Here is a 22,465-nt window from a genome sequence, read left to right as displayed (position 1 = left end):
AGCTGAAGAAAAACAACAAAAGCGGAACCCTTTAGAATCACAGCAATTGAGTTATTGTTCCCACTGATGAGCTAGCCTTCAGGCTAATGAGCGCTTCGCTACAATGGAATGATTCATCATTTTCCAACAATATATTAATGAATTGGCAGTACACAGTATATTATGCATAATAGGGAAGGAAATACAAAAGGTGAGAGACTGGAACTATTCTGAAACTGTAGGTTCAACCAGGTAAACATTATTTTGTATCAAAGCCCGTGTATCGTTTTAAGAGTTGAGCTGAATCTCAAACTGAAGGCAAAGCAGACAACAAATATTTGATATACCACACATAATGCAGTCAATACCATGTAGACAACCATACATTGTAAAATGGTTCCTATTCACATTGGCAGCGCCAATCATATTCAACATTTGACCAAAGATTGAAAAACTTGAACCTCTGTACCTCTTCAAAAACTGCCAGTTATCCATCATAAACCTTTAACACCCCCACTAAAACAGTTAAGACTTCCTCAGAGATGAACAATACATTTGAACTTGATCCTAAACCTATCATTTAGAATGCTGAATCATGGCCATTGTTATATTTTGTGCTTTCAGTCTGACCTGAGGGGTAGAACTGGACAAGAGGGACAAGCTTCTTACCAGACCACATACAGAGTAGAGCCAGTCAGTAAGAAATGCAGGCCTCTAACCTCCATACCACACCACTCACAGAGCTCAACTCACTCCCAAGAGTCACCCTTTGGTAGCATAGCAACAAGCAGGAACCAGCAGCAAAATACACAGAGAATAGTGTTGTCCCAATTTACCAGTGGGCCCTGTGCCAGTTGGGTCGAACATGTTACCCAACATGAATAACACACGTCTTTCACCTTGGGATATTCTTTCACATGGACTCTCTGGCTTTATTGCACCGCACAGCAGACATGCAGCGCTCAAATGAAATAACCCCCAATATTGGCTAAGTGTGAATGTTCACATTAATTTTCCTCCCAAAAAAAGAGATGGTGCTATGATTTGGAGCTGGTGTGAGAATCAATCTCACACTGAGACACATTCTCCTTATGGCGTTCCATGAATACATAATCATACCACATGTTATTGAATGAGAACCATTGCTTAACTTACAGTATCATAAAACCCAAAATGCAATACATTTAAATATGATCAATAACGTATTATACATTTTTTTAAGTACAACATAAACACCAATGCTGGAACAAGTCCCATTTTCCCTAGCGTTCTAGCTAAGCTAAGCCTTTGTGTGATAGTCTGGGTGGCCTGCAGAGCTCAATGCCAACCCACTAAACTGCTTCTCTTTGGGCTAATTAGATAACAAGCAGGGTCTGGCTAGAAGGGAAGGCATATCTGTATCAAAGCTGCGAGACGCTGCTCCCATGGCCACCACCCCCACAACAACTGGAAACATAATTATACTGAACAAAATATAAAAACACAACATGCAACAATTTCAAAAATGTTTACCGAGTTAAAGTTCATAGAAATAAATCAGTCAATTTAAATAAATTAATCAGGCCCTAATCTATACATTTCACATGACTGGGCAGGGACGCAGCCATGGGTGGGCCTGGGAGGGCATACGACCCACCCACTGGGGAGCCAGGCCCAGCCAATCAGAATGAGTTTTTCCCCACAAAAGGGCTTTATTACAGACAGAAATACTTCTCAGCATCCCCCATCCCCCTCCTCAGACAATCCTGAAGTTGAAAAAGCCGGATGTGAAGGTCCTGGGCTGGTGTGGTTACTCGTGGTCTGCGATTGTGAAACCAGTTGGATGTACTGCCAAATTCTCTAAAACAACGTTGGAGGTGGCTTACGGTAGAGAAATTAACATAAAATTATGTTGGGACAGTCCTCCAGTCAACATGCCAATTGCACACCCCCTCAAAACTTGAGACATCTGCACATCTTAGAGTGGCCTTTTATTGTCCCCAGCACACCTGTGTAATGATCATGCTGTTTAATCAGCTTCTTGATATGCCACACCTGTCAGGTGGATGGATTATCTTGGCAAAGGAGAAATGCTCCTAACAGGGATGTAAACAAATTTGTGCACAACATTTTAGAGAAATAAGCTTTTTGTGCGCATGTGAAAATGTTATCCGTTGGGTATCATAATTCTATGTAAACTGACTTGAGTATCAGCTATGATACAGTATCATTGGAAGAACATATCTGCCACCCTAATGTACATCTTTCGGTACACAATCTACGAAGGCAATTCCAAAGTAACAGAACGAGACTGCAATTTTTCACTTTAAAAGAATACCTAACAAAAGCCATTGATTGCAAAGTTAAACAAACCATACAACTCTATGCAAAGGGACAATTTCCTTACCTTTTACAAAAACACATTTACTCAAGAACGGTGCAGATGCAAAGTTAGGTAACAGAATGACGGTAAAATCTTCCTCTGTTTTTTATGTGACCATGTTTTCCAAAAACTCTTAAATATCTATTTCTGCAGAAAGAATGGGGTGTCCGCTATGATGACACCTTGAGTTTGAAAAAAATAGATTTTGGTTATTGAACTACAGTAAGTGAAGTGGATGAAAACCCAGTAAGAGGGATGGTAACAGAATGACATGGGTCACTGATCTGTACTATACAGAAATGCATATATATGAATGTTATTCTCTTCATGGGGATGTATCCTTAATAGGTACACAAAGGTAGAAGATTTTAATATCCTCCTTTGCATTTTGGGGTATAATTCTACACTCTGGCTATTATTATTATTAGGATACCTGGGGTGGCAGGTAGCCTAGTGGTTGGGCCATTAACCGAAAGGTTGCTGGATCAAATCCCCGAGCTGACAAGGTAAAAATCTATCATTCTGCCTCTGAACAAGGCAGTTTACCCACTGTTCCCCAGTAGGCCATCATTGTAAATAAGAATTTGTTCTTTACTTACTTGCCTAGTTAAATAAAGGTGAAATAAAAATGAACTCAGTCTCAAGCAATCTCTTTGGAGAACATTGGAAAGCAATCTTGATTGGTGGGATGTAGGGTTCTATGATGAGCTGATAAATGATAAATGTAATCCTTATCCTACATGTGGTATTAGAGCCCTGAAGCATATGGGAATTCCCATGTACAAAGTCCTATGATCACTAACGTGAAGTTCATAGGAGCACATCAAATTTGGAGTAAAATGAAAGCTAAGAGTCTATATTTGAGAAATTAAGGCATATATACATTTTTCAACCATGTTCCAGCCTACAAATTAGGAATAAGCAAAGGCGTTGATTTCGGGTCAAATATGGTTAAAGCGGTCTTAGAAGACATATATCAGTATAATGTATTATATTGTACTGAACTATGTTATACGTGCTGTGATGTCCAAACTTGTGAAACATAGATGGACCGGACCAACCAAATTGGTCTTTTTTTAAAAATGTAACCTTTATTTAACCAGGTAGGCTAGTTGAGAACAAGTTCTCATTTACAACTACGACCTGGCCAAGATAAAGCAAAGCAGTGTGACACAGACAACAATAGAGTTACACATGGAATAAACAAGCCAGTAACACAATAAATAAGTCAATGACACAGTAGAAAATAAAAAAAAGTCTATATACAGTGTGTGCAAAAGGCATTAGGAGGTAGGCAATAAATAGGCCATAGTAGCGAAGAATTACAATTTAGCAGATTAACACTGGAGTGATAAATGAGCAGATGATGATGTGCAAGTAGAGATACTGGTGTGCAAAAGAGCAGAAAAGTAAATAAAAACAGTATGGGGATGAGGTAGGTAGATTGGGTGGGCAATTTACAGATGGACAATGTACAGCTGCAGCGATCAGTTAGCTGCTCAGATAGCTGATGTTTAAAGTTGGTGAGGGAAATAAAAGTCTCCAGCTTCAGCGATTTTTGCAATTCGTTCCAGTCACTGGCAGCAGAGAACTGGAAGGAAAGGCGGCCAAATGAGGTGTTGGCTTTGGGGATGACCAGTGAGATATACCTGCTGGAATGTGTGCTACGGGTGGGTGTTGTTATCGTGATCAGTGAACTGAGATAAGGCGGAGCTTTACCTAGCACACTTATTCCCTGAGGTTGAATGGACATTAAAAGAGAAGTTTACTTTTTTACAACCAAATCTGTATTTTAGATGTAACCTACATGTAATAGAAGTGTCCAGACACTTTGTGGGGATTTCACTTGTTTTTGAGAAACTTACCCCAACCAGCAATTTACTTCCTCATCATTATTCTGCAGTATGGGGGCTAAAATAACAAATTAACAAAAAAACAAACCAATACGTGCTTTGAAAAACAGACACGCTCTAAGTATAGTGATGCAGGTCTTTAGATGTTGTACACATGAAATTGTGTCATTCCAAACTTTATCCGCAATGTTATATTCCATTTTGTGCGATTTGAGCCATTTCCCCTACGCAGCTGTACAGGACGGGTGTGTCCGTAGAATATACGGACACCCCCAGCCTGCACAGCTCTGTATAGGACACAGCTTCAGTTGCACAAATATAACATTGTGGATAAAGTTTGAAAAATGACACAATTTAATGTGTTGGGGTATAACATTTGGTTGTAAAAAAGTAAACTTCTCCTTTAGCTGTAGACTAGACACCCATCAACGGCCAGAGGTAGACCCCAACTTGAGACAGACACATCCCTCATATCATCATGGTTAATCAGACTATATCATCGTGTTGACCCCTCGCAGAATTCACTACACGTTACTAATCAATGGATTTAGTCAACAGCAGATGAAAACATAATTCCTTCAGGATTTTTTATCTTTATTTTTCTTTATTATTAAAAAAAATAAAAATAATCGAGTGCAGATGTAAAATGTTGGTATTACAGCATAAACAGATGGTAAGAAACATAACTGGTTGTAATAAGTGTACATCAGGTACATACAAAATGTACTATAGTGTAGTGCCTCTCGTTAGATCCATTTCAAATACATTTGTCTTGTTCAAATGGTTGTCCTAGTTTGATGCACGCATTCACACCGTTCCCAAGCAATTGCATATAGCCTCAATAGCATATCCCAGGACTTGACTGGCACTGCAGTAGAAGTCAAATGGACATCCCACTGGGCAGTGATGAGCTTCCCAGTGGTGGTCAGCCCTGTGACTCATTAGGGAAATCATTAGCATGTTTACTGCACAGTAAGGGGATTACTTTACTGTCAAAGTACAACAGCAGTAACCATCCAACCATCCATTCATTCATCCAGGCTACGGTGTTTAGGTTGTAACTGAGTGTTATGCTTGAGGCTGTGGTAAAAGTACAACACAATTTAACTGGACGTCCAATTAACTGGTAGTTGCTATGAACCAAATTACATCTATACTAGCTGCCTGAGCCACTAGAAACTCATTGGAAAAGAACAATCCTTGGATAGCTTTTCAGAATTCACATGGAAAACTAAAGGCATAAAAACATAAAAGACTCCATTTTTTGTGTGAAATCTTTTGGACATCAGATCAATCTTGAGGGAATCCTATTTGAGTCAGAAAAGGATATTCATATGATAGATATACAAAACCTTGCAGAGAGCCTATCCAATGACAATCTCTTAGAAATAATATCTAAACTATTGGAACCAAGACTTAAAAATAACTGATACTGGCATAAGATGGAGGGAATGTTGGAACATAACTAATGACATTACAGTTAACTAAAATGTACACTTAATCTAATGTAAACTAATGTATAGAATTTATTATACAATAACCGAGTCGTGTCTTGAGTGTAAAACTAACTAATCTCTCAATAATCCATCCCATCTGGGAATTCTATAAAGTCCCAAAACATTATGGGTAGAGTTAGAAAGCTGGCTGTCATAAGTATTACTATGTAAATGTACTTTTAATCCATCTGTCTGCATATTTCAAGACATGGCATATATGGGTGCAGTGATATACACATGGGTTGGACGATACCCTTCTTGTCAATCATCTTGAAAAAACATATATCTAACTGGAAATCAACCAATCCTCCATCGTTAACACAATGGAAAGGTCAAACGCTTTATTATCTAAATGTTGAAAGTGCGTGGGTGACTGAGAGAAACAAAATGGTGCAGATTGACACCATGTGGAGGAGAGTGTGATGCGGGCATTGGAGATGGGGGTGTGAGCAGGTGGATCTGGGCAGTTGTGATGTCGTTGATGTTTGTGTGAGTCTGTAGGCTGTCGTTTGTATGAACATGTTTGCATTGTTTGAAGAAGAAAAAAAAATCTGAGTCATTGGAAAAAGCACCACATCTGGTTGAATGTCCATGTAAGTAAACACATTGCAACAGGTAAAATGGCTTAACCAAAAAGATCTCAGGACTCAAACCAAAATTGAGTTGCTGTCATAAGCATTTCATGAGTGTTCCAGCCCATTCAAAACTGTATTTATTGCAGTGTTTCCACAAACACATCCAGTCATTCCAGCACATTGATCTAAGGTCAGATTTGTCTTACCCTCTCCAACTGTGAGGTTTCAAATTTGGGGAAGGGTCAACTGATGGTAGATAACCACGCTGGGGCACTACAAACAGAAATGTCAGCCACTTAAATTACTGTAAAAATATGAACTGCTTTAACTATACTCCTAGATCTAACAAACAGACTACCTACAAGCAGGGGAAGCTGTGGTAAGTCTTCATGATAAGGTCACCATGGGTGGATGTAATAACAGTCGCAAATGCATATTTTTTGCTGTCTATCCTAAAAATAGATGTGGATGGTTTGTGGTGTGAAACTCACGTACAGAGCAATATGCTCTCTCAGATTAGAGAAGTCTTAACATCTACTGATTGGATATATACTGAAGAAATAGAAAACACAGCCACGTCAAAACATTGCAGAGAAAACACACAAAACCATAGCAAAATACAAATGTATCCTTATTTCCAAACATTTTTATCAACCACAACCATGTGTCCAATATGAAGAGAAGTTAAGTGTAAAAGTAAAGAATAAATCCTGACATAAGCTATAAGGCATCATGCCATAAATGTATTCAGAGATAAAACACAAAGACAGTAAAGCTAAGAAAAATGCCTGGCTGTAGAGTGTGTGTAGGTTTTGAAAGTGTTTGATGTAGAAAAACAGGACACTGCAAAATTGAGAGAGAGAGAGAGAAAAAAAAGAGGTTTACAAAAGAGAGGAAGGCACATTCTACACCAACATGCCAAGGACCCCATTTTCTCCTGTACAGTCACCTCCTGACAGATGTGCAAACAAGACCTGGAAACAGCAGCCATTTTCTCTTGAATTACTTTGATGAGTAAAATCCGCCTTTGGTTGGGCTGCAGTCTCTGGGCTGCAATTTCGCCTGACCATTTGGGGAAGGGAAAGAGATAGGGGGTAGGGAAGGATAACTAATGATGCCACAATCAGGTAGTCACAACAAGTACTTCTGCATCACTGTCTGCCTTTTCAATGACTCACTCAACGACAGGCAGGCGGTGTGGGCTTGGAGGGAAACTGTGGGGACTGGGGGATGGTAGCACTACTGTCTCTAGGGGAAACCACTTCTCCCACACCTGCCTTAGCCTGCCTGCCTGGATAGAGGTGACTTACAGACAACAGTTTGAAGATGACTGTTTCTGTAGTTTTAATATTGAAGGGTTACATGGCTTGTAAAATCTTAAGGGATGTAGTAGGTCTACATCAGGGACTTAGAGGGCGTAATGTATTGAGTAGTACAGTGAAAAGTAATATCAAAGCATCATTTCAGCTGGCAGCTTTTCAACCACCAGTGACTAACTTTGCCCTAGTTCTTTTGCGTCCTACACAATATCACACAGGACAGGATAGAATCCATACACGACTTGCTTGAACTTTCATGCATATTGACCATTGACATCATTTCAGCATTTATGCCAAAGATCGAGTTTGTATAATCATAATAAAAATGTTGGCCAAACTGAGTATACTAAACATTAGGGACACCTTCCTAATATTGAGTTGCACCCCCTTTTGCCCTCAAAACAGCCTCAATTCATCAGGACATGGACTCTACAAGGTGTCGAAAGCATTCCACAGGGATGCTAGCTCAATGCTTCCCACAGTTGTGTCAAGTTGGCTGGATGTCCTTTTGGTGGTGGACCATTCTTGATACATATGGGAAATCCAGCAGCATTGCCGTTCTTGACACACTCAAACCGGTACACCTGGCACCTACTACCATACTCTGTTCAAAAGGCACTTAAATATTTTTTCCTGCCTATTCACCCTCGGAATGGCACACATACACAATCCATGTCTCAATTGTCTCAAGGCTTAAAATCCTTATTTAAAACACCAATGGTATTCACTAAGTCGATGGTTTATATTTAGGATAATGTTTGACAGCTTTGTCATTCTATTTTTTAAATCTTATTTAATTATTTCATATATTTTACATGTGATAAGGCCAGAGAGAGGTCCAGAGAAAATTACAGACACGTGTGATAATCTGAAGAACCCAAACGAGCCACATGAAGTCTTTTGATAGATAACATAAAATCCTTGAATGATAGCAAAATTCCAGTAGTTTACTCGTCAACTTCGCAAGTTTTCAGTAAAATACCCCCCCTTTGAAACCTTATCCTGAGTTATCTATAACCTTTATTTTGTGGCTCCCTGGAGAACATATGGGATAGAGACAGATACTTAGGCTAATTGAAGGGATTCATCATGACTTATCATTATGAACATGAACTATGATCCGCTACACTCAAAATCCACTGCTTTGCGTCGCATAGGTCTACCGGTGACAATATTTTTAGACTTTTGCATTTACCAGAGCAACCGAGGGAGAACGAGAATAGTAGAATGGTTCTGACAGCAGAACCACCAGGGCAATTACAGCATTGTGGAATAAACCTTGTAATTTTTATCCATCCTCCTCTAGGGCTGAGAATTGCCAGGAATCACCCGATACTTAGGTGCTGATATGTATTTCGATTCTCACGATTCTTTATGTATTGCGATTCGATACTGGTATTTTATTGCGACCAAAAAAATTGGAGAATCAATACTTGGAGTCATGTAATCTATATAATATCGTCAAAAATAAATATTGCGATACTCTAGTGTATCAGTTTTTATCCCATCACTATTATCCTCTGTACAGGCTGTGTGGATCTAAACACCCAGGCTCTGTGGAGGGGACCGTGGCATCTGGTTGAACAGAAACCGTATTCCTCAGTAATGCTCACTGCAAAAGGCATTAGCAAACTCATTCAGCCTCCTCTCTCTTAGTTAATTCACTATATTGGAGAACAAAGCAAGCCAGGAGGCGACTTTGAAGACTGCTTTTTTGTTGTTTTAACTCAAGACAAAGGATATACCTAAGCCAATATTTTTTTATAGGCCTTACAAGTTCAAGTTGTGATGGCTATCATGACAGCCAGCCTGAAACGTACCAGTCAGGCTATATCACAAGCTTTAAATATTTCATAGCCTGTAAATCCATGCATGCAGATATGACAACAGGACAGAAATTCCTGACTGCAGTGTTTATGATTAGATTAGCCAAAAGCCATTCACTCCATCATGTCCCTGAATGAGATGGATGTCTGACAGAACCAGTGATGGCCTATTGGTACACATCTCCATGATTCTCATAACAGTACGTGATTGGCGACAGAAACCTTCGTCCATGAGTAGACTAGACTATTGATTGTATGGAGCCAATAGCTTGCTTTAAATTGTATTTATTATTCATTTAACTAGGCAAATCAGTTAAGAACAAATTCTGATTTACAATGACGGCCTACCAAAAGGCAAAGGCCTCCTGCAGGTCGGGGATGGGATTAAAAATAAAATATTTATTAAATCAAAATATAGGACAAAACATCACAAGAGAGACAACACTACATAAAGAGATACCTAAGACAACAACATAGCATGGCAGCAACACATGATAACACAGCATGGTAGCAACACAACATAGTCGCAGCACAAAACAGGGTACAAACATTATTGGGCACAGACAACAGCACAAAGGGCAAGAAGGTAGAGACAATACATCACACAAAGCAGCCACAACTGTCAGTAAGAATGTCCATGATTGAGTCTTTGAATATAGAGATTGAGATAAAACTGTCCAGTTTGAGTGTTTGTTGCAGCTTGTTCCAGTGGCTAGCTGCAGCGTACTGGAAAGACGAGCGACCCAGGGATGTGTGCGCTTTTGGGACCTTTAACAGAATGCGACTGGCAAAACGGGTGTTGTATGTGGATGATGAGGGCTGCAGTAGATGATATTTCAGATAGTGAGACCTAAGAGGCTTTTATGAATAAGCATCAACCAGTGGGTCTTGCAATGGGTGTACAGAGATGACCAGTTTACAGAAGAGTATGTGTACTATAAGGAGAATTGGTGGCAAATCTGACAGCCGAATGGTAAAGAACATCTAGCTCGAGAGCACCCTTACTATCTATAGATCTATAGATTATGTCTCCGTAATCTAACATGGGTAGGATAATAACTCTCTATACACAAATACGACAGACTGATTTAGAGAATAGGAAATGCAATGGAATTTTGGTAAAACATGCATTATTTAAGCCATGCTGTTGACCAGTCTACACCCCTTCGTTGGTAACTGGTCAACAGTAGGGATTCTTCAATAAAGTCTTTGTTGTCATTCAATGAGAGACAACTAATTTTCATGCACGTTTTTTTCATTGAGAAATATTGCACCAAACATCTTAGATGTAAAATTGCCCGACTAAGATCTCCTCAGCAAAAATGTCAAAATGAATGACAGATTTCTCGAGTTATCTTAGATTAATTCGGACTATTTTGAGGAAGTGTATACTGGCTACAGCGTCTCAAAACGGACAAACAGTACTATTGCCGCTTTTCTCATTTTTCAAGTGAAGATATTTTAAGGGAATATGCGAGCACACTCGTTTGGTTAGGCGCCAGCCGAACTGAAGCATGCTGACACCTTTAGACCCCCACAGAGCCTTTATTGCACCAGGGTCAGACAGGCAAGCAGTAACAGTCCATGGAAATACTGGGCATGACCATCATTCCAACCCATTCTCTGACTCACATGTTGTAATGCATGAACACAGTAACAAAGCCTGAGTGACATTGGTGCATATATCCAAACCCATTTATCCAAGACTAAGGCAAACAGATATATGCATGGGAGATATTTCTCAATGCTGCCTAGACAGGCTGAAGATGAGTGATATTGGCTCTTATGGCTAGAACACCGTTCTATGCAGTTTTCACAGTTTATTGGAGACATGTACCCCCCCCCCCTGTTTACAGATCAGTGTCAAAATCAATAAATTCTCCCCATCCTCCTACTTCCTCTTGAACATCTTCCTCTCTGTCCCTTACAACTTTGCCCAACTCATCACCACAGTGGGTAAAAACACTTGGGATGGTGACAACATCACAGGCTCATAATCAATCACAAGCTATTCAACATACAACCTTTATGTAAATTGCCAATATGCCAACATAGCACAAACATAAGACCCAGAGAAGAAACCCTAACTGGGGTATAAAAGATCTTTGTACTTTTGTGTAATCACTTTTTCAATGGTTCATTTGAGATAGTGCATCATTGAAGAAGGTCGAAGTGCTTTTGCAAAAGTATCTTAATTATTAAAGATGTAGTTTAACTCAGACTGTTGTGCTTGTAACTCTCCTCATTTGGTAATGCAGATATTAGCCACCCTGCTAACTAGCTAGCTATTTCACATCGGTTACACCAGCCTAATCTCGGGAGTTGATAGGCTTGAAGTCATAAACAGCTCAATGCTTGAAGAATTGCGAAGAGCTGCTGGCAAACACGCGAAAGTGCTGTTTGAATGAATGCTTACGAGCCTGCTGCTGCCTACCATCGCTCAGTCAGACTGCTCTATAAAATATCAAATCATAGACTTAATTATAAGACATAGAAATACGAGCCTTTGGTCATTAATATGGTCGAATCCGGAAATTATAATTTCGAAAACAAAACGTTTATTCTTTCAGTGAAATACGGAACCGTTCCGTATTTTATCTAACGGGTGGCATCCCTAATTCTAAATATTGCTGTTACATTGTACAACCTTCAATGTTATGTCATAATTATGTACAATTCTGGCAAATTAATTACGGTCGTTGTTAGGAATAAATGGACTTCACACAGTTCGCAACGAGCCAGGTGGCCCAAACTGCTGCATATACCCTGACTGCTTGCACGGAACGCAAGAGAAGTGACACAATTTCCCTAATTATAAGAAATTCATGTTAGCAGGCAATATTAACTAAATATGCAGGTTTAAAAATATATACTTGCGTATTGATTTTAAAGAAAGGCATTGATGTTTATGGTTAGGTGCAATGACAGTGCCAAATTACATTTTACATTTTAGTCATTTAGCAGACGCTCTTATCCAGAGCGACTTACAGTAGTGAATGCATACATTTCATTAAAAAAATTCCGTACTGGTCCCCCGTGGGAATCGAACCCACAACCCTGGCGTTGCAAACACCATGCTCTACCAACTGAGCCACACAGGAGATGAGGCTCTTGACAGCAGAAAAACAACGTCATCCTCCCCAAATCATCACCCGTTTGGCAAAGTAGGCTGTGATTCGATGAGAAATTAACAGGCACCGCATCGATTATATGCAACGCAGGACACGCTAGATAAACTAGTAATATCATTAACCATGTGTAGTTAATCACTAGTTATGTGAAGATTGATTGTTTTTTTATAAGTTTAATGCTAGCTAGCAACTTACCTTGGCTTCTTGCTGCCCTCGCATAACAGGTAGTCAGCCTGCCACGCAGGCTCCTCGTGGAGTACAATGTAAGGCAGGTGGTTAGAGCGTTGGACTAAGGTAAAAATCTGTCGTTCTGCCCCTGAACAAGGCAGTTATCCCACCGTTCCTAGGCCGTCATTGACAATAAGAATGTGTTCTTAACTGACTTGCCTAGTTAAATAAAGGTGATTTTTTATTTTTTTTTAAATAAAGAAAATTGGTGTCCATAAATACCGATTTCCGATTGTTATGAAAACTTGAAAACCGTCCCTAATTAAATCGGCCATTCCGATTAATCGGTCGACCTCTACTATCTATGCAAACGCAGAGCTATTTATATAGGACCTCCACGCTGCCAATATCTGGTTTGGCTGAGTGCCCTAGCCTACTCCACCATGGTAGAGGAACCGCTTGCATTTGGTTATTACTTTACAAATTAGCTTATCACAAGGTGTGGGTTTAAGACATCTAAGGAATAAAAAATGATCTCAAATCTCAACCAAACAGCTTTTTCTGAGAAGTTAAAATGGTAGGGCCGTGAATTCAGATACAAGACAAAGTCTGTATTACTTGTCACAGTGTCTAGGTGTTAGTCAACCTCTCAGAACCTCCAGTGGTATCATTATGAGAGCGTATGGCTGTTTCAAACTACAAACGGCAGGAAATGGCAGAGATAATAACTAACTGAGGTAGACTCTCTCTGGCATCCTACACATGAATGTTTGGGATCCATTCCAGAGCCACTATTCAAGGACAGGGTTATCCTGGAAACCTGATAACCTGATAACCTGATAACCTTAACAGACAGAGGCTGGCAATGGCCAAGAGCAGAGCAGATGGATGATCAACACAAACATAATTCGAGTATCAGAAATCATTACAACTAACACCATGAATTATTAACTTCAATGTTATCTTATTTTAACTGCAGTGACTATGTCCCATTGCTAGAAGAAAGACACTGTTTCGACTTTGGTTAATGATAGATTTACAGTAGATGAGTTTTTTGGGCTCCCGAGTGGCGCAGTGGTCAAAGGCACTGCATCTCAGTGCTAGAGGCGTCACTACAGACCCTGGTTGCTGTATCACAACTGCCCGTGATTGGGAGTCCCATAAGGCGGCGCACAACTGGCCCAGCATCGTCCGGGTTAGGGTTTGGCTGGGGTAGGCCGTCACTGACTTGTAAAGTTAAATAAATGTAACATTTAAAAAATGAGTCACATGCACAGGGTCGCAGATGTAATTGCAGGGTACAGTGATATTTTTATTCTCTGAGCTCCGACATATACTCTCCAATCAAATGTCTAAGACACTAATTCCTAAAAAATAGAAATTGACATACAGTAATGATTCAAGGGTGACTATTCACAACAAACAAAAGATTCTCAGGAAAAAAAATACAGCAATAGAATACTAGAGAAGGGACACACTGCAAACTTTTTTTTCACACTAAAAAACAACTTCACAACTCATTGGGGACAATACAATGTCACACATATTGGGAATTCCTTTCGGATGCTGCAATTGTATCATGAGTTCACAGTAAATGCCACCCAATTACTCCAATTGCAGTGTGATATTGGTCAACAAACAAATCTAAACCATACTTTGCAGTGTGTGTTTAAATGTGAATATGAATCCCCCTGTATTTCACTCACACAAATCTCTTGCTTTCCTTTTTTTATGACACCTCACACACACGGCACACAGTACCAGTCAAAAGTTTGGACACACCTACTCATTGAAAGGTTTTTCTTTATTTTTACTATTTTCTACATTGTAGAATAATAGTGATGACATCAAAACTATGAAATAACACATGGAATCATGTAGTAACCAAAAAAGTGTTAAAAAAATCTAAATATTTTATATTTCAGATTCTTCAAAGTAGCTACCCTTTGCCTTGATGACAGCTTTGCACATTCTTGGCATTTTCTCAACCAGCTTCACCTGGAATGCTTTTCCAACAGTCTTGAAGGAGTTCCCACATATGCAGAGCACTTGTTGGCTGCTTTTCCTTCACTCTGCGGTCCAACTCATCCCAAACCATCTCAATTGGGTTGAGGTCGGGTGATTGTGGAGGCCAGGTCATCTGATGCAGCACTCCATCACTCTCCTTCTTGGTCAAATAGCCCATACCCAGCCTGGAGGTGTGTTGGGTCATTGTCCTGTTGAGAAACAAATGATAGTCCCACTAAGCCCAAACCAGATGGGATGGCGTATTGCTGCAGAATGCTGTGGTAGCCATGCTGGTTAAGAGTGCCTTGAATTCTAAATAAATCACAGACAGTGTCACCAGCAAAGCACCCCCACTCCATCACCTCCATGCTTCATAGTGGGAACCACAAATGTGGAGATCATCCATTCAGCTACTCTGCGTCTCACAAAGACATGGCGGATGGAAACAAAAATCTCAAATTTGGACTCATCAGACCAAAGGACAGATTTCCACCGGTCTAATGTCCATTGCTTGTGTTTCTTGGCCCAAGCAAGTCTCTTCTTCTTATTGGTGTCCTTTAGTAGTGGTTTCTTTGCAGCAATTTGGCCATGAAGGCCTGATTCACGCAGTCTCCTCTGAACAGTTGATGTTGAGATATGTGTTACTTGAACTCTGTGAAGCATTTATTTGGGCTGCAATTTCTGAGGCTGGTAACTCTAATGAACTTATCCTCTGCAGCAGAGGTAACTCTGGATCTTCCTTTCCTGTGGCAGTCCTCATGAGACCCAGTTTCATCATAGCACTTGTAATACTTCTTTGTTATGCGACTGCACTTGAAGAAACTTTCAAAGTTCTTGACATTTTCCAGATTACTTTAAGACATGAAGGTCAGTCAATGATGGACTGTTGTTTCTCTTTGCTTTTTTGAGCTGTTCTTGCCATAATATGGACTTGGTCTTTTACCAAATAGGGCTATCTTCTGTATACCAACCCTATCTTGTCACAACACAACTGATTGGCTCAAATGCATTAAGAAAGAAATTCCACAAATTAAATTTTACAAAGCATGCCTGTTAATTAAAATGCATTCCAGTTGACTACCTCATGAAGCTGGTTGATAGAATGTCAAGAGCGTGCAAAGTTGTCATCAAGGCAAAGGGTGGCTACTTTGAAGAATCTCAAATATATTTTGATTTGTTTAACACTTTTTTGGTTAGTACAGGATTCCATTTCTGTTGTTTCATAGTTTTGATGTCTTCACTATTCTACAATGTAGAAAATACTAAAAATAAAGAAAAACCCATGAATGATTAGGTTTGTCCAAACTTTGGACTGGTACTGTATATACATACATATCCTATATGCTCGCTTACACAACTCACAGCATAACTGATTGGATATGCATCAATTACTTTAGTGCTTTATCAGGAGCAGAATGTATCTGGATTCTACAGCTTTCAAACAAGGGCACTAACAATCATTACAGTTTAGGTCCAAGAATAGACATTGATTTGCAGCTGCAGCGAGCAAGAGAGCAGTTGCCGTATCAACATGTACATTGAGGTTTCTGTTGAGGCCTCCAGTCCACTCTAGACAGACCTCCAACTTGTCCTTATTGCCTAGCCTGAACACAATTGTAAGGTCATAAAGGCACAGCCACCCCTGGTCCCAAATAAATAGCTGTAGTCTTGAACAAGGCTGTACTGTAATGAGTGTTACTTCTATGTAATATATTGGCCTGCCAACACTGGTGGCCCACGTGAACCTTAAACCCCTCTAGAAGGGAGGGCTTGCCATGCCTCCTCCCATGTTCTATTAGGAATAAATATTGCTGCATAAACATTTGGACAAATGCTGAGATTGAGAGTGGTTGTCACATGGGATTTCTGTATGTGGGCTAATTTCAAGTACTGCTGGTGTATGGGGAACGAAGCACTGCTGTGAACAAATGGGAGTTCGACAGAAAATAACCTCCATCTCCTGCAGAAAGGGGTAACCAACACATTTATAACGAAATTAAAAAATGTGTACCCAAATGAAACAACAAACTACTGTCTGAAGGAGAATGTCTAAATGACCATTAACCTATAGTGGGACATTGGAGACTGGAGGGGTTGCGTTATTGGTCCATGCCATGGAGGGTAATAGGCTACCTTTTATGTGTTCCGCTGCTTTCTCTTGTTCGTCAATTAATGTTTCTTTTGCATGTAAAACTTGTCTATTTGAACAAATGAAAAATGTAATTGTAAAAAAAAACTACATCCTGACTGAGGACAAAGATTACATCTGAAACATAAAACTGGATCATTGCCCTGGAGCTCATTTATTACATGAACACACACAGTCAACACTAAAGCCAAAAGGTGTAGTGTCGTTTCAAACAAGCTCACTGAGCCTTCAGTAGACATATACCCCTAGAACGCTGAGACACTCAAGTGTAAACTGAGTCTTCTGAAACAGCCTATCAGAAGAAAAACCACAATACAATCTCCCAGAACAGAATGTTCACTGAGGCATAAATCAATTCAAATATCATGGAGATTTAGCATTGCTGTTACCACTCCATTTCCAACACGGTGCCATTCTACCAAGGTTCACACAGCCATAGCTTACTAATGGATTCCAACATTACCACTCTCTAATAGCTTGTAGAATTCAACAAATGGAAAAGCCTCGAGTCGTCGAGGACAAGCAATTACGCTATAATACACCCCCATTGTTCTTTTAATAGATGGCACTAAACCAGTTGTTTTTTTATGACTCATTTGGTTTAATCTACAACCAAACCAATGGACACAGGCACAACGAGCTCCAGTTTTTGTTGTGGGATTCTACACTTTTATTAGTTCAAATTCCTTATTAATGGACGATCATATTTGGAGTTGGAGTAAGATAATTCCAGTGTCACTGTACTGGTGAACTGTTGCCAATACATTGAAGAATGTTGGTGGGTGTTGTCAAGTCTTACATGTCTGCACATTATCCCATAAACTTAAGTGGGAGGATGGAAATTACTTTACGTTAATATAGAGCCTAAGTCGTCTTTACATCACCATATTTTGTGTCTAAAGTAAGGACCTAGATCTAGAAAAATCACAGTTCGACCATATAATCACCAGATCAACAGGTGTTAGAGGTGGTGCCATATAGGCCTAGGCTACATCCCATGACATGATGATGCCTCTTTCAAACCTCCCAGTCTTTGTTCCTAAAGCTTCCCCAATACCCTTCAGAAATGAAGTGCCAACAATCAGTATAATCATTCTTTAAAGGTTCATCTAATGTCACGTGTAAACATAAATAAACCAACTGTAAAATCTAATGCCCAATTAGCATTCTAAATAATTTATTGAATAGGCATGAGGGTGAAGGTTGTTTTTGTACATGGTCTAAATGTCACCATTTTGACTGATACTGTAACAAGAAGTAACCGTGGCAGCAGGCTACTTACTCGTGAAACCAACGACTGGTGGTGTATTGAATCTACTTCCCCTCCCCCACTCATTGCGAACTATCAGCATGTGCAATACCCTTTAAATGTAGCCAATACCATTACAGTTCGCAGAGTATATGAGAAAGAAAACCGATGAAGTAACTTTAAATACTCAAACTTAATTATAATAAAAAAATCTGGGAAACAATAGCCACCAAAAGTTGATGGATTTGATGTCTTGTAGTTCAAAACAAAAGCTTTCATTTATGCCCAAACATACAGTAATTCGACTATTATGTCAAAATAAAAAGGGCAACGTTTTGATAAGCCTATCTCGTTACTACTACTACTAATAATAATAATAATACAATAAAAAATAAAGAACAATGTTCCTTCGGGAAACATTTATACACATGTAAAGTGATTAATGTGACCCAGTAAATGATTCATAATAAACAGTGTTACTAAGTTCAGCAAGTAATTACATGCAACAATGTATCATTCATGAAATTACAATGTTACAATTCATGAAACTTGAGCGAAAGTTTTAACGTACCTTTCTCAGAGAGTGAGCTCGTGGTGTTGCCGACCTGCCGCCACCTCTTCCACTTCCACTAGGATAGCCTCCAACTTCAGTGAGCAAGAAACGACTTTCCTCCCATTTTGCTTATCATAATTCAAGTTCTGACCACCAGTGCAATCTCTGCGTACCGAAGGGAACATAAACGGTCTAAAATATATTTCCTCGCGAATGTTTGTGTGGGATGTAAAGTTTAAAGAAGCTTGAGGTCTAAATAAAGCTGGGGATGTGTGGAATAGAGTTTCCAGCGATTCTGAGAATGAAACGAAGAGACGGCAGCAAACACTCATCGGCATAGAGAGAGACAGAGAGAGAGAGAGAGCGAGCGAGAGTGGGGGGTATTATTTCCCTTGTTTATTTCCCTTTTTGTTTATTGTCTATTCCACTTGCTTTGACAATGTAAACACGTGTTTCCCATGCCAATAATGCCCTTTGAATTTACTTGAATGGAGGGGGGGGGGGGGGGAGACTGTCATGACCTACAATTTATGACAGTCTATCTATCTAGCACCTGACCTTAAACCTGCTTATTCAAAACATGAAATTCCTTCCAGTAAAATGTAACTAAATGACCATGTGATGTTGACCATCATGTTGACCACAAGTCATTTCCTTTACAGCTTGAGCAACTAGTGCTAGTGAATGACTTTGTTTGACCTTTATTGTGCAATTTGTTATGGTTTTAAAAAAGTAATTTGTATTATATTGCCATGTACATAATGTAGACCTTCATGTGGTCTCAGAACATAGTCACTGCAAAACTACAATCAAAGAGCATTGTGGCTAGATTAATGTATTGTCTTTGGTAGCCTACTTGTCTTTTTTACATTGCATTTGAACATTTTAAAAGGCTAATATAAATGATTGATTAATTTCATTGCAACCCAATATAAAACGTATTTTGTGATATAATTTCAAACTAGGCCTATGTATTACTTTAGATGCTCAAATTATATTGTTTGATTAGACATCCTACATCAATCAAGAATATGCTAAACGGTAATCCCAAAATATATATTTTTAATTAATCAGAATTCCAAGATTGAAGAATTGCAGGTATTATAATCTTAGTTTTGTTAAAAATTACTAATATGCACCATATAATGCACAAAGGCCAGAAACCCTGGGTTGGTTGGTCCTAGTAAAACAAAAAGGCTACAGCAGCTGAAGTCTTTTCATGATGCAACCCTACATTGTATGTGGCCTTAGCGGTCATTACCCCTCCCCCACAGTTCCGTATTTTTTGCCTGCCGAGTCACATAGTGGTTGATTAATTCTCTTTTCGCCTTGCTCAGTCATTCAGATTCGGAAAGTAAATAACAAGTTGACATCATTACAGCTCTACATTGGTGTGACACATTCCTTTGGTTACCGTATGAGCTTGAATATTTGCGCACAAAGACTACAGAATTATGTAATTTAATCATAAAATAAAATGTTATTGGTCGCGTACACATATTTAGCAGATGTTATCGCAGGTGTAGTGAAATGCTTAAGTTCCTAGCTCCAACCGTGCAGTAATACCTGACAATACAAAACATTACGCGCAAATCCCAAAAATAAAAAGAAGGGAATTAAGAAATATTGAAATATTAGAACAGGCAATGTCAGAGTCCGGGATATAAATATATATGTATCTTATTGTGTGTATAGACATTATTGGTAGTATATGAATATAACATTGTAGTAGTTATATAGGATAGGCCTTGACTAGAATACAGTATATACATATGAAGTGGGTAAAACAGTATGCAAACATTATTACTATGACCAGTGTTCAATGACTATGTATACTGAACAAAAATATAAACGCTACATGCAACAATTAATTAAAATTAATTCCTTAGGCCCCAATTTATGGATTTCACATGACTGGGAAGGGGCACAGCCATGGGTGGGCCTGGGAAGGCATAGGCCCACCCACTGGGGAGCCAGGCACAGCCAATCAGAATGAGTTTTTCCCCACAAAAGGGCTTTATTACAGAAATAAATACTCCTCAGTATCATCAGCTGTCTGGGTGGCTTGTCTCAGATGATGCCGCAGGTGAAGAAGCTGGGAGGGAATGTCCTGGGCTGGCGTGGTTATACGTGGTCTGCGGTTGCGAGGCTGGTTGGACGTACTGCCAAATTCCCTAAAACAACATTACATTCTCTGGTAACAGCTCAGGTGGACATTCCTGCAGTCAGCATGCCAATTGCACACTCCCTCAAAACTTGAGACATCTGTGGCATTGTGTTGTGGGACACAGCTGAACATTTTAGATTGGCCTTTTATTGTCCCCAGCACAAGTTGTTGTTTAATCAGCTTCTTGATATGACACACCTGTCAGGTGGATGGATTATTTTGGCGAAGGAGAAATGCTCACTAAGAAAGATGTAAACAAATTTGTGCACAAAATTGGAGAGAAAAAAGCTTTTTGTGTGTATGGAACATTTCTGGAATCATTTATTTCAGCTCATGGAACATAGGTCCAACACTTTACATGTTGCGTTTACATTTTTGTTCAGTATACACTACCGTTCAGAAGTTTGGGGCCACTTAGAAATGTCCTTGTTTTTGAAAGAAAAGTACATTTTTTTGTCCATTTTTAAATAACATAAAATTGCTCAGAAATACAGTGTAGACATTGTTAATGTTGTAAATGACTATTGTAGCTGGAAATGGCTGATTTTTTAGGGAATATCTACATAGGCGTACAGAGGCCCATTATCAGCAACCATCACTCCTGTGTTCCAATGGCACGTTGTGTTAGCTAATCCAAGTTTATCATTTTAAAAGGCTAATTGATCATTACAAAACCCTTTTGCAATTATGTTAGCACAGCTGAAAACTGCTGTTCTGATTAAAGAAGCAATAAAACTGGCCTTCTTTAGACTAGTTGAGTATCTGGAGCATCAGCATCTGTGGGTTAGATTACAGGCTCAAAATGGCCCCGGTGCACAACTGAGCAAGAGGACAAGTACATTAGAGTGTCTAGTTTGAGAAACAGACACCCCACAAGTCCTCAACTGGCAGCTTCATTAAATAGTACCCTCAAAACACCAGTCTCAACGTCAACAGTGAAGAAGCAACTCCGGGATGCTGGCCTTCTAGGCAGAGTTCCTCTGTCCAGTGTCTGTGTTCTTTTTCCCATCTTAATCTTTTTTTTTTATTGGCCAGTCTGAGATATGGCTTTTTCTTTGCAACTCTGCCTAGAAGGCCAGCATCCCGGAGTTGCCTCTTCACTGTTGACGTTGAGACTGGTGTCTTGCGGGTACTATTTAATGAAGCTGCAAGAGGACATGTGAGGTGTCTGCTTCTCAAACTAGACACTCTAATGTACTTGTCCTCTTGCTCAGTTGTGCACCGGGGCCTCCCACTCCTCTTTCTATTCTGGTTAGAGCCAGTTTGCACTGTTCTGTGAAGGGAGTAGTACACAGCGTTGTACGAGATCTTCAGTTTCTTGTAAATTTCTCGCATGGAATAGCCTTCATTTCTCAGAACAAGAATAGACTGACGAGTTTCAGAACAAAGTCTTTGTTTCTGGCCATTTTGAGCCTGTAATTGAACCTATAAAAGGTGCAGGGTTAAAGTACTAGGTGGTAGCCGGCTAGTAACAGTGACTAAAGTTCAGGGCAGGGTACTGGGCAGAGGCTGGCTAGTGGTGAATGTTTAACAGTCTGATGGCCTGGAGATAGAAGCTGGGTTTTTTTGTCTCTATTCCAGCTTTGATGCACCTGCACTGTCTCCGTCTTCTAGATGGTATCGGGGTGAAC

General features: G+C 39.6%; 1 protein-coding gene across 1 annotated transcript in view; it reads right to left on the bottom strand.

Annotated features, from left to right (window-relative positions):
• LOC106582098 (F-box-like/WD repeat-containing protein TBL1X) overlaps window positions 1-19,620 on the bottom strand; it is a 37,454-nt gene extending 17,834 nt beyond the window's left edge. Inside the window, exon 1 of the mRNA XM_014164841.2 lies at window positions 18,686-19,620. The gene's annotated coding sequence lies outside the window, so the exon portion shown is untranslated. The remainder of the gene's footprint in view (window positions 1-18,685) is intronic.
• Window positions 19,621-22,465: the final 2,845 nt, after the last annotated feature.

Source organism: Salmo salar, chromosome ssa21 (assembly GCF_905237065.1).
Source record: "Salmo salar chromosome ssa21, Ssal_v3.1, whole genome shotgun sequence".
NCBI classification, from domain to species: Eukaryota; Metazoa; Chordata; class Actinopteri; order Salmoniformes; family Salmonidae; genus Salmo; species Salmo salar.
Note: the sequence above shows the minus strand (reverse complement) of the source record. Positions and strands in the feature narration are given on the sequence as shown.